Below are 13,633 nucleotides of genomic sequence, written 5' to 3'. Positions count from 1 at the left end.
CTTCACCTGAGACTGGCCGTGCTGACTGCAGCAATCTCTGTCCACGTACATCACCTTTGGGGATGCCTCTCCTGCCTCTCGGTAGCGTTTCATTAGGCCAGCTGCCATGGGGTCCAGTGCATGTCCCTCGGCGGCTGTTAGGACAGAGACAAGGACTTGGCCGTGTTCGTTACCAACATTTGTGCACCAGGCAGCTGTTCCTGAAGCAGCACCGGCAAGCTTTTTTGTGACCTATTGAAGAAAAAAAAAGATTTTTAAAAACAAAACAAAATAAAAACTCATAACTGTGCATTATGTACACACACACACATATCCATATCTGGACAATTTCTGGATATAAACAGGGCTGTGATACCTTTTTTGTGGAGTCCATCTTGAGAAAACAGCCAAATACAGATGTTATTTTGGCCTTGACCTCGTCCAGTCGCCCCAGAACATCCCTGGCGTACACAGCTAACAGCCACTTAGGTTTAGGAAGGGCAGGTAAGAGGGGAGGCTCAGCAAACACAGGAGGCTGCACAAGGGAGGACCTTGTGAATGGTTCACAGGCAGTCAGGTACTGCAGGACACGCTGTGTCCATGCCTCACTGTGTTATTCCATCAGCTTCTTGTAGAGCTGAGTCACACTGTTGCCCAATGTCCTCTCCCTCATCATCCTCACCACCCGGTTGTCACATGAGTATCTAAAGAAACAACAGTATAATCATGCAAATGCTTTGGTTGGAAAAAATAACACAAATAAAAGCGCCTGATAATGAATGATTGTCATTATGAATTACCTGTATGTCAGCAAAGCTGGAAACTGACTGCGGTGGCCCATATCCAGCTGTCCTAAGATGTCCTCATTCCAAGCTGGATACTTCTTTTTGCAGCGTTTGCACTCCAGATACTCAGTGGCAAGGTCATACCACCCATCAATGTCCAAGACCTTGCGCACGGTACGGTAAAGTCCTGCCGCTGTAAGTCTGTGCTTACCACAGTCTGGGCGAACGCAGACAAGAGGAAACAACCACATCTTTAGCGGCATCCATAAGAAAATGGGCCGACAGAAGAAGAGGTCAGGTGAGGCGGGTGGCTGGGTGTTTATTAAAGGGGGCTGAGGAGGATACCACCAAAGCTTCAGCTGGGACACTATTTCTGGCTTTTCGGTTCGCATGTTGGCCTTAAACAGTGTGTTCCGGATCCACTCATGCTGGAAAGGTGGAAGATGATCTCTCCAGTGACTAGGAAGCTCAGCTGGTGGCTGATGATGAGGAAGAGCTGGTGTCTGTGCTGTTTCCGCTGATGGAGACGGACCGGCACAGGCCTCTGAGTGAACAGTAACATAAACAATATAAGGATGACTGTTATTTGATAGTAATATGCCATAAATGCAGTCCACAAACAGCCGGCGAAGCAGTAATTTTAAACAAGTATTAATAATAATTATGATTATATTTAGGAATAACAGTGAAGAAAATGGTATTAGTGTCAAGAAGCAAAGAACACAGTGTACACTTTATTGATGTAAGGAATATGGGATCAATATAGCTCTTTGAGAATGAGGATTAGATGGAATGAAAGAAGGAAAATGAGTCGTGATGAATTCAGTAAAAAAAAGTATGATGCCCACAGACATGAAGCATGCACACAGACACAATAAGGAAAAACTGTTCCTCTAATTATTAGAACAATGAATCTCCACCATCCTGTCTGCTCAGGTTGAGTGAGTGAGAAGAGCAAGCAGTGTGAAAAAGTTATCCAGTGATTGTTTAGCAACAGGTAAGTTCGGAAACGCAAATAAATACACTGACACCTTTGGACATCCTTAAGGTTTGGAAGAAGTGCACTCAAAGAATGCCTCCCGCTTGAGGCATGATGTCACATAATTCTGTATTGTAAACAAAAAATATTTAAAAATGTTTATTTATTTTCAAAAATAATGATTCTCAGTGGGTTTAGAGATTAAAAGCAAAGCCTGATAATGGGCTCGTCCGGGATTTGAACCCGGGACCTCTCGCACCCTAAGAGAGAATCATACCCCTAGACCAACGAGCCTAAACATACGTCCTCCCTGCTGCTGCCGGGCCGAAAACATTAAAGCTTGCATGGCTTAAAGCGCAATATTTTAATTAAATCTACAATTAAAAGGTAGCCAGTGCAAAGTTGCCAGCACAGAGGAAATGCGGCCTCTTTTTTGTGGTCATTGGAAATCACGCTGCAGCACCTGCACACGTGCTAGGGATCGCGCCTCGTCTTTGTCTTTGAGAGCGATGGACACCTCTTCTCCATCATCGAGGGGAATTAGCTCAAATGGTAGAGCGCTCGCTGCGTAAAAGAAGGGGCCCAATCTTTGCGCCCCCGCACACAAGCCAAAAAGACGCGAAAAACGAGAATTTGCCCACAAATTTCCCCTGCAACATTATTAGGGCTATATTTTAGTCACATTTGAAACAAGTCACCCTCCGCCTGCTGGATTCGAACCCGTGTTCTGCGTGTGATCAACTGCGCCTGCGTCTTCATTTATCTATGACATCATTATATTGATTTATATTTTTTTGTGTGTATTATTATTATTTTTAAATATTGCACATTACATGTTGTTGATTATTTAATAAAATGAATAAAAATGGAGGGATATGATTTGATTGACATGATTTATCAGATTTGTTTTAAGACACTTCAAATATTTTATTAAATGTTTTTTTTTGTGTATATTATTTTAAAAAAATGCATATTACATGTTGTTTATGATTGAATAAAATGAATAAAAATGTTTCTTCAAATATGTGTGTTTTTTGTGAGGGATATGATTTGAGAGATATGATTTATTAGATTACTTTAAGACATTTTAAATGTTTTATTAAAATGAATACACACAAATATTTCAATGGCACTTAAAATGTTTTATTAAAATGAATACACAAATATTTAAATGACACTTTAAATGTAAAAAAACCAATATTAAAATGAATACACACAAATAATGAAATGAGTACACAGACACAAACACACACATATATATATATATATATATATATATATATATATATATATATAGGACAATATGAAAGACTGGGTGGAACCATGTACAGTAATATATACAAAATATATACAGGAAAAAGCAAATTGTTTATTGAGGAGGTGGAGTTTGGCTTGTATTTTGCTGGCGCTGTTCTGCCAACCAGTCATCTAAAGATTTTCCATTTGAGGCACGCAAGCAAAATGTGGCATTACCATATCGGCTATGGCCAAACTCTTTGGTTTTGGGCTGCCCACATTTGCTGCACATGTTAAAGGTTACCCCTCGCACATACTTCCTCTTATGGACTCCGCTTTCCGTCTCCTGGGCCCGCCGGCGCCTGTTCCTCTGGGTGTAACGGGCTGGGCCTGCACCGGATGTTGAAGCACCAGAAGGTGGAATCACCATTGACACAGTCATGTCTGGGTTAAGGACTAGTGACAATGACCCAGGTGCTGAAATGGGCTGCACAACTCCTGATGCTGTGGGGGCATTTGCAATGGGGCACACCATGGTGGTGGCAGCAGCAGGCCGTCGACCTGGTCGCAGAAGAGGAGCCTGTCCTTCTCGATTTGGCGGAAGGGTAAATGTATGTTTTGGGCGTGAGGTCGATGCCGCTTCATCCAATTTTTCCCTCGGTGGAGGAAGCTGCGTATCAGCCACAGCAATTGGGTCAGGTGGAGTCAGTCCCTGAGCGAGGACACTCATTTCCTGTTTTTTCTGCTGCCGTTGAAACCTGAAAATAAATTACATGTATTATATATATGTTTAAAAAAGTATTCAGTTAATTTGAAGAAAATAATGTGCCTTGCTTACCACTGAATGAGTGTCTTCTGGTTTAGCTCAAACAGCTGGATCATTGTTTCATCCATCAGCCTGTGATTGTTAAGCACCAGCTCTCGGATGTGGTGGTAATCCGAGAGGATTTTAGACCACCTGGGGCGGCAAACTCCAGCCTTCTTGGTCGGCGACTTGTGTAAAGCACACAGCTTTGTACAAATGGCCTCAACCAAGCGGCTGGTGCTGGGCCACTGTGCTGGTCCCCCGGGATGTCCAATCAGACACCGTTTTACACTCTCCACACCCGTTGTGACTCCGGACCGCTTTGGTGCCTTAAAGCGTCCATGTGTCAGCTGAGGCTGATGTCGAGGCTGATAGTTGACCCGCTGTTTGTCTATGTCATGGAGAGCTGTCCACAGCTGAATGGCCTCTGTCACCTGCAGGTCAGTGAGGTAAGGAGCCTCACGAAGAACAACCAGGTAACCTGCCATATCCTGGACCTTGTCCCACCCAGCAATGCCATCGGGCCCAATGACTGCTCCCTAGTAAATTCAGATTAATGTTAATATATGTGGAATAAAACGAGATTGAAATTAAATAAAGCCCTTAAAGTGTTTTACCTGAGCCTCGTCGGAGAAACTGCTTCCAGTGTCAGATGGCTGTGACAACACTGAAGGGGCAGGGGCAAGTTGGTGTCCTTCTCTAGTTGATGTGGATGGCTCAGCCAGTGACACGTCAGCCATTGATACATCAGCCAGTGATGCTGGGGACTGAGACTGAGGCAAAGATGAGGGGCTGTTTGCGAGATCATGGCAGGGGTCATTCTCGTACAGCACTGGAACTGTGATGTCCTCCGTTATCTCTTCCTCAAACCCCTCATCTTGCAGGTCTTGGTCATCAATTTCCTCCACCAGCCTGTCTTCATCCTCTGGGTTCTGGAGCACTGGAGTCAGTGTTTTGCCAGTCTGGCTGTAAAGGTACTCTATTCCTAGCAATTCAACTACGAGAATAAAAGGGGAAAAAATATGTCTTAATATTTTGTCTAGTACATTTAAGGCTAAATTGATACTTAGTAGAGTATTACAAAATAACAAATTAATGAATGTCTTGCCTGTATATGCTCCAGGAGGGCGATAGCGCTCATCCCAGGGCTTCCCAAAGACTGTCTTGCTAAGCTGGTCCACAACCTCTCTCATGGCACTGCCATATGACCGGATGGAGGACGCTCCTTTTATGGCATCTTCCATCCGGTCATCATTCCAACGCATCAAGCCCTCAAGGCTTGATGCTTGAACCACTGGCACTGGTTCCTAAAAGTAAAAAAAAAAAAAAAAAAAGGTTTTATATGTCACATATGTACAATATATTTACTACACATGAGGTGCTATGAAGTAGCTGGTTACATGTAATAGAGTTATGTAATTACATAAAAAAATTATTGTCATTATAACCAGAGTTATTAGTGATTTGTGAGGCAAGACAGCTTTGTCAATGCTTTTATGACATCAGAAAAGTGTCACAGTGTTGGTTTGTGTTTTCCCCGGGTGTCCACTAGAGGTCTCTTTCCCTTACTGTCACCATTCATTCTGGAACTGCATTTCCCACGATCCTTTGTCTGTTCTCATCACTCATCATTGCACGCAGCTGTTTTCCATTACATTGTTTAGTTCTGTGTATAAATACCCTGTCTGTTTCAGTCCATGTCACGGAGTCGTTGTTTTATGTCCCCACACTTCTGAGGTTTGTTTCTGCTCGTTTCTCGTTTTTGTTGTTTTGTTCTAGGATTGCTTATACGGTGTTTGACCCTTGCCTGGACTGGATTACGTGTACGGATTACCCAATAAATATACTGCTTCTGGATCTACTGTTTCCCTGTGTGTGCGTCGTGACAGAACGACTCCGTCATCAAGATCCAGCGGTATGTTTTTTAATATCTCTTCCCCAGCCACCGAGCGGGAGAGAAGGGATTTGTTTGAGGGGACCCGGTTGGTCAAGTTTCGCGGGACCCGTGGAGGTCGCATTGGAGGAGGTGGTCGAGAGGAATTCCAACACCATTTTCCACTCAGGCCCCTCTTCGACCCTGGGCTGGTGCGATCCATTCCAGAGTTTCATCCGGCGCTGCTTCCATCCAGCCCAGAGCGCGCACTTCACCAGCGGAAACGGCGGAGGAGCCTCTAGCCTCTAGCCTCTAGCCTCTCCAATGGCCCGGAGGCCGTGTCCCAGCAGCCCGCCGCTTTTCTGGAGGCTGATTCGGAGATGGTTCACGTCCCGTTTGCCCAGTCAGAGACTGTTCACGTCCCGTTTGCCCAGTCAGAGACCGTTCACGTCGCGTCTGCCCAGTCAGAGACTGTTCACGTCACGTCTGCCCAGCGAGAGACTGTTCACGTCACGTCTGCCCAGCGAGAGACTGTTCACGTCACGTCTGCCCAGCGAGAGACTGTTCACGTCACGTCTGCCCAGCGAGAGACTGTTCACGTCACGTCTGCCCAGCGAGAGACTGTTCACGTTCCGTCTGCCTTCATGGACCTGGACTATCTGGAGCGTCTGGCTCGGATCCTGGACATGCCCGTGTCTCCTGTCCCAGTGCCGCAGCCAGTGTCTGCTGTTCCAGAGCCGGAGCCGGAGGCAGAGCCAGTGCCCGTTCCAGAGCCGGAGGCAGAGCCAGTGCCCGTTCCAGAGCCGGAGGCAGAGCCAATGCCCGTTCCAGAGCCGGAGGCAGAGCCAGTACCCGTCCCAGAGCCAGAGGCAGAGCCAGTGCCGTCTTCCTTCATGGACCTGGACTATCTGGAGCGTCTGGCTCGGATCCTGGACATGCCAGTGTCTACTATCCCAGAGCCGGAGGCAGAGCCAATGCCTGTTCCAGAGCCGGATGCAGAGCCAATGCCTGTTCCAGAGCCGGAGGCAGAGCCAATGCCTGTTCCAGAGTCGGAGGCAGAGCCAATGCCTGTTCCAGAGCCGGAGGCAGAGCCAGTGCCTGTTCCAGAGCCGGAGGCAGAGCCAGTGCCTGTTCCAGAGCCGGAGGCAGAGCCAGTGCCTGTTCCAGAGCCGGAGGCAGAGCCAGTGCCTGTTCCAGAGCCGGAGGCAGAGCCAGTGCCTGTTCCAGAGCCGGAGGCAGTGCCAGTGCCTGTTCCAGAGACGGAGCCAATGTCTGTTCCAGAGCCAGTGCCTGTTCCAGCGCCAGAGCCAGTGTTTGTTTCTGTGTTTGTGTCTGTTCTTGTGGCTGTTACAGTTTTGGTGTCTGTTCCTGAGCGGGTGTCTGTTCCTGAGCTAATGCCTGTTCCTGAGCCAGTGCCAGTGCCAGTGTCTGTTCCAGAGCTGGAGCCAGTGGCTGTTTTAGAGCCAGAGCCGGTGCCGTCTGTTCCAGAGCCAGTGTCTGCTGTTCCAGAGCCGGTGTCTGTTCCTGAGCTAATGCCTGTTCCTGAGCCAGTGCCAGTGCCAGTGTCTGTTCCAGAGCTGGAGCCAGTGGCTGTTTTAGAGCCAGAGCCGGTGCCGTCTGTTCCAGAGCCAGTGTCTGCTGTTCCAGAGCCGGTGTCTGCTATTCCTGAGCCAGTGTCTGTTCCAGAGCCTCTGCCATGGCCGCCCGAAGGGTCTTCACCGCCCTGGCCGCCCGAGGGGTCTGCTACGCCCTGGCCGCCCGAGGGGTCTGCTCCGCCCTGGCCGCCCGAGGGGTCTGCACCGCCCTGGCCGCCCGAGGGGTCTTCACCGCCCTGGCCGCCCGAGGGGTCTGCACCGCCCTGGCCGCCCGAGGGGTCTTCACCGCCCTGGCCGCCCGAGGGGTCTTCAGCGCCCTGGCCGCCCGATGGGCCGTCTGCTTCGCCCTGGCCGCCCGATGGGTCGTCTGCTTCGCCCTGGCCGCCCGATGGGTCGTCTGCTTGTTTTTGTGTTTTCCCCGGGTGTCCACTAGAGGTCTCTTTCCCTTACTGTCACCATTCATTCTGGAACTGCATTTCCCACGATCCTTTGTCTGTTCTCATCACTCATCATTGCACGCAGCTGTTTTCCATTACATTGTTTAGTTCTGTGTATAAATACCCTGTCTGTTTCAGTCCATGTCACGGAGTCGTTGTTTTATGTCCCCACACTTCTGAGGTTTGTTTCTGCTCGTTTCTCGTTTTTGTTGTTTTGTTCTAGGATTGCTTATACGGTGTTTGACCCTTGCCTGGACTGGATTACGTGTACGGATTACCCAATAAATATACTGCTTCTGGATCTACTGTTTCCCTGTGTGTGCGTCGTGACAAAAAGAACTGTAAAAGTGTGACATTTATTAATGTGACATTAATTTAACGTAATGGAAGCAGTTACAGTGCTTATATTTTTTTACAGAAAAATTACTAATCCATATGTATGTAATACCTGGAATAAAACGGTTCAGGTGGAGGTGGAATGACTCCAAGGAGGTAGAGCCTCGAGCACACCTGTAGCAGCACAGCTCCACACCGCCTTTCTTCAGTGTCCCCTTCTTTATGTAGAGCGGAAAGTGCTCTGGGTCTTGGATACACTGTACATGCTTCCGCTGTTCTTTCCATATCTGCTGGATCCGTTCATGGTTCAGAAGTGGAACTCCCAGAGTATCCTTCCCGTCCGCACTGTCAAACTGATCAATCAGTGACCCAATCAATATGGTGGTCTCCTCCTCCCCCCTGGTCCTCCTCCGGCAGTGCAGTGCCAACTCCCTCCGGTTAATGCGAGCACTGACCGCCTTTTCTGAGATGTAGCCAGTCTTCTTTGCTGCCAGCTCACCCTCCTTTGCACGGCGAAGAGCAGCCACATCCTCTGAATCCCACTGGAATATGGACATGGATAGACGTGCCATGAAGATCCCATAGAGCGGATGAGCCTCTGTCGTGACACCTGCAGCAAATCGCCGCATGAAATGCCAGATGTCCAGGCGCACTTCAAGCTCATCCCACTCCGAAAACATGGCCTTCACCTGAGACTGGCCGTGTTGACTGCAGCAATCTCTGTCCACGTACATCACCTTTGGGGATGCCTCTCCTGCCTCTCGGTAGCGCTTCATTAGGCCAGCTGCCATGGGGTCCAGTGCATGTCCCTCGGCGGCTGTTAGGACAGAGACAAGGACTTGGCCGTGTTCGTTACCAACATTTGTGCACCAGGCAGCTGTTCCTGAAGCAGCACCGGCAAGTTTTTTTTGTGACCTATTGAAGAAAAAAAAGATTTTTAAAAACAAAACAAAATAAAAACTCATAACTGTGCATTATGTACACACACACACATATCCATATCTGGACAATTTCTGGATATAAACAGGGCTGGGATACCTTTTTTGTGGAGTCCATCTTGAGAACAGAGCCAAATACAGATGTTATTTTGGCCTTGACCTCGTCCAGTCGCCCCAGAACATCCCTGGCGTACACAGCTAACAGCCACTTATTATTATTATTATTATTATTAGACTTTATTGTCCACCTTGGTGGAAATTTGTCTTTGACTTCTCCAAACATATATGCATCAGTGACACAACAGTTAAAATGACAAAATACACACAGTTTAAAAGTATGACATTACCACCGTCAACATACAACAACAGAAAATGGAAAGCAGCGCAGCCGATTAGAAGTTATATAAAACACAAAGACGCTTTCAGTTTAAATTAAGTTCCTGTATGGCATGGGGAATAAAGGATCTCTTATAAATGTTCCGGCTCGCCCTTGGGACCCTTAATCTACGGCCAGATGGGAGCAACTCAAACTCTGAGTTGAGTGGGTGTAGGGTGTCTGCTGATATCTGTCTGGCCTTCCTGAGTACCGCCCTATCATACACATCCCCAAGCTGCCTTTGTGACTTGGCAATCACCTTCCCTGCAATATTAACAATTTTGGAAAGCTTGTTTTTGTCTTTCACATTCAGATTGCCATACCAAGCTGTTATATTGAACTGTAAAATGCTTTCTACCAGACCCCTATATGCCATCTCAAGAATGTGTTGACTGACCTTGAAGCTCCTCACCTTTCTAATTAAAAACAATCGCTGGTTAGCTCTCTTAAAAATACTCTCTGAGTTAACATTAAAACTTAAAGTGCAATCAATGATTGTACCCAAGTACTTAAAATTTTCCACTACTTCCACAGGCCGGCTGTTAAGTACAACAGGGGTGATGTTACTGGCCCCTCTTGGTTTCGTTCGTATTATAAGTTCTTTTGTTTTAGTCACATTAATTTCCAGTTTAACAGTCTGACACCAGTCCTGCAGTAAAGTGACTTGGCTAAAATAAGCTTCCTCATGTGCTGCATTATTTTCTGTGAGAAGTCCTACCAAGGCCATGTCATCAGCATACTTAAGTAAACTAATATTGGTGCTGTGCACAGTCATGTCATTTATATAGATTGAAAACAACAGAGGTGACAACACGCAGCCTTGTGGTGCTCCAGTATTTATGACAAGCTCATCTGAGTAGACCCCATTCATTAAGACTCTCTGAGGGCAGTCAGTTAATAAACTTCTAATCCAGTGAATGAGCCCACCATTCACATTCATCCTATGAAGTTGTTCTAAAAGAATATCAATTTGCATAGTATTAAAAGCAGATGTAAAATCAATAAAAAGAACCCGAGCAAGTGATTTTGGTTGTTGCAGACGTTTAGCTATTTGATTTACAAGAGTAAGAGTTGCGTCCTCTGTGCCCCTGTGTGACCTATAGGCAAATTGAAGGGGGTCAAGTTGATTCCCAACAGAAGCCATAAGATGGGTGCTGACCACTCTCTCCATACACTTGGCTAAGAGTGGAGTGAGTGCCACCGGTCTAAAGTCTCCAAGGTCTGTAGCCCTAGAGACCTTAGGCACAGGTATTATTGTGGACTTCTTCCATACGTTTGGAAAAACACCACAATTCAGCAAAATTTGGAACAGCTGAGTAAGAACCCCTTTAAGCTGTTGAGAGCATACCTTTAGCACCCTTCCTTGGAGGCCATCAGGCCCAGGGGCTTTGTTTGGTCTGATTTTAGAGAGACACATGGCTACTTCTTCTTCAGAAAGCTGTATATGTTCATAACTACCAATCTGATCACAGGTAATATTGCACCCTATTTTTGGGTCTCTCACATCGTATCTTCCATAGAAAATGTTTAATCAATAACAAATTTGCCACAATCTGCCACGTTTACACTTTGTTTTTTTCTTTCCCTACCCATTATTGTATTTAATCCCTCCCATGCTTGTTTTGCATTGCCTGTACAAAATCTTTGCTCAACCTTATTCTTAAAATCTATTTTTGCTGTAAAAGCTTTACGCTTGAAATCCTTCTCTTTCTCCTTTACTAAGTCAGCTTCTCCTCTCAAAAATGCAGCCCTTTTCTCATTCAGACACATTTTAAGATCCTTTGAGAGCCATGGCTTGTTATTACTAAACACTTGAACTATCTTGGAAGTGATAACAGTTTCTTCACAGAACTTGATATAGCATGTGATTGTGTCTGTCAATTAGTGATGATCAGAGCATGCGTCAAAAAACATGCGCCAATCTGTAGAGTCAAAACAATCTCTTAGCTCCTCCTCCCCATCCTCAGTCCATTGACGTACAGTTTTCAGGAGTGGTTTTTCACGCCTGACTTTCTGTCTGTATGTTGGAAGGAGATGAATGACATTGTGATCGGACTTACCAAGAGGAGGGCGACTCACTGCCTTATATGCGTCTGGGATGTTACCGAAGCACTGATCCAGTATGCGAGTGGAGCGAGTGGGCGTGGTGACATACTGCTGCAGAGTGGGTAGATGAGGTGACAGCTGACATGTGTTGAAATCCCCCAAAATAAACACCGGCTGATCTGCTGATCGGGAGAGAGCAGCATTGAAGCTGTCGGTTATTATTTCCGCAGCTTCTTTGTTATTAGGCCCTGGGACATAAACAAGAATAATGGTGATTTGCCCAAACTCCCGCGGAAGGTAAAACGGCCTGATAGATACAGACAGCAGCTCATAGTCTCTAGTGCACACTCTCTTGAGTACTTTGAATTGTGAAGCCCAAGCGCTGTCAATAAACATACAGAGTCCTCCCCCGATGGATTTTTGAGATGACACCTTATCACGATCTGCTCTTATAACTGTAAATCCCTCCATATCAATGCAAGTGCTGTCCTCGTGAAGCCATGTCTCTGTGAAGCAGAGCAAATTACTCCTCCGAAAATCCTCATCAAACCGGAGACGTGTTGTGATCTCATCCAGTTTATTATTTAATGATCTGACGTTTGACAGAGTTATGATGGGAAGCGGGTGTCTGTTTCCTCGCCTTCTCAACCTGTTACGAACGCCCCCCCTCGAGCCTCTTTTTTTCGTTTTCCTACCTTGGGCTTTTCCATGAGGGGTTGATGATACGTGATTTAAGTCCACAGACACAGCTTTATTCCTTAGGGCAAGAAGAAATTCCCTCGAGTATGTAATCAGTGGCGACGTTCGTTCACTTCCTTCATTGTTCCCGGCTAGGGCAAAGTTCTCTCTAACGACAGCATATAGGATAAAAAAGATCACCACTGCGCGCAAGTAATCCATTTCCATGTTGCTTAACTCAAGGACGTGAACAAAACAAAAGTTTACAACACGATAAACGCCAAAAATTCACAAACAACAAACAAACGAACGGAGAAGCACAGGGTCAGCAGCCGTGCCGCGCCCCCTAGTTCAACTTAGGTTTAGGAAGGGCAGGTAAAAGGGGAGGCTCAGCAAACACAGGAGGCTGCACAAGGGAGGAGCTTGTGAATGGTTCACAGGCAGTCAGGTACTGCAGGACACGCTGTGTCCATGCCTCACTGTGTTGTTCCATCAGCTTCTTGTAGAGCTGAGTCACACTGTTGCCCAGTGTCCTCTCCCTCATCATCCTCACCACCCGGTTGTCACATGAGTATCTAAAGAAACAACAGTATAATCATGCAAATGCTTTGGTTGGAAAAAATAACACAAATAAAAGCGCCTGATAATGAATGATTGTCATTATGAATTACCTGTATGTCAGCAAAGCTGGAAACTGACTGCGGTGGCCCATATCCAGCTGTCCTAAGATGTCCTCATTCCAAGCTGGATACTTCTTTTTGCAGCGTTTGCACTCCAGATACTCAGTGGCAAGGTCATACCACCCATCAATGTCCAAGACCTTGCGCACGGTACGGTAAAGTCCTGCCGCTGTAAGTCTGTGCTTACCACAGTCTGGGCGAACGCAGACAAGAGGAAACAACCACATCTTTAGCGGCATCCATAAGAAAATGGGCCGACAGAAGAAGAGGTCAGGTGAGGCGGGTGGCTGGGTGTTTATTAAAGGGGGCTGAGGAGGATACCACCAAAGCTTCAGCTGGGACACTATTTCTGGCTTTTCGGTTCGCATGTTGGCCTTAAACAGTGTGTTCCGGATCCACTCATGCTGGAAAGGTGGAAGATGATCTCTCCAGTGACTAGGAAGCTCAGCTGGTGGCTGATGATGAGGAAGAGCTGGTGTCTGTGCTGTTTCCGCTGATGGAGACGGACCGGCACAGGCCTCTGAGTGAACAGTAACATAAACAATATAAGGATGACTGTTATTTGATAGTAATATGCCATAAATGCAGTCCACAAACAGCCGGCGAAGCAGTAATTTTAAACAAGTATTAATAATAATTATGATTATATTTAGGAATAACAGTGAAGAAAATGGTATTAGTGTCAAGAAGCAAAGAACACAGTGTACACTTTATTGATGTAAGGAATATGGGATCAATATAGCTCTTTGAGAATGAGGATTAGATGGAATGAAAGAAGGAAAATGAGTCGTGATGAATTCAGTAAAAAAAAGTATGATGCCCACAGACATGAAGCATGCACACAGACACAATAAGGAAAAACTGTTCCTCTACTTATTAGAACAATGAAT

The 13,633-nt window shown here is 46.3% G+C and overlaps 1 non-coding gene across 1 annotated transcript; it reads right to left on the bottom strand.

Moving 5' to 3' along the window:
* Positions 1-1,965: 1,965 nt before the first annotated feature.
* On the bottom strand, positions 1,966-2,037 carry trnap-agg (transfer RNA proline (anticodon AGG)). Its single transcript has one exon. It is a non-coding gene; the product is annotated as a tRNA-Pro (tRNA).
* Between the last annotated feature and the right edge of the window lie 11,596 nt (positions 2,038-13,633).

Source organism: Siphateles boraxobius, unplaced genomic scaffold, assembly GCF_051911475.1.
Source record: "Siphateles boraxobius isolate OS27281-9 unplaced genomic scaffold, OSU_SipBor_1 19, whole genome shotgun sequence".
Lineage (NCBI taxonomy): Eukaryota > Metazoa > Chordata > Actinopteri > Cypriniformes > Leuciscidae > Siphateles > Siphateles boraxobius.
The sequence above is the reverse complement of the archived record's forward strand: the minus strand, read 5'-3'. Positions and strand labels throughout refer to the sequence as shown.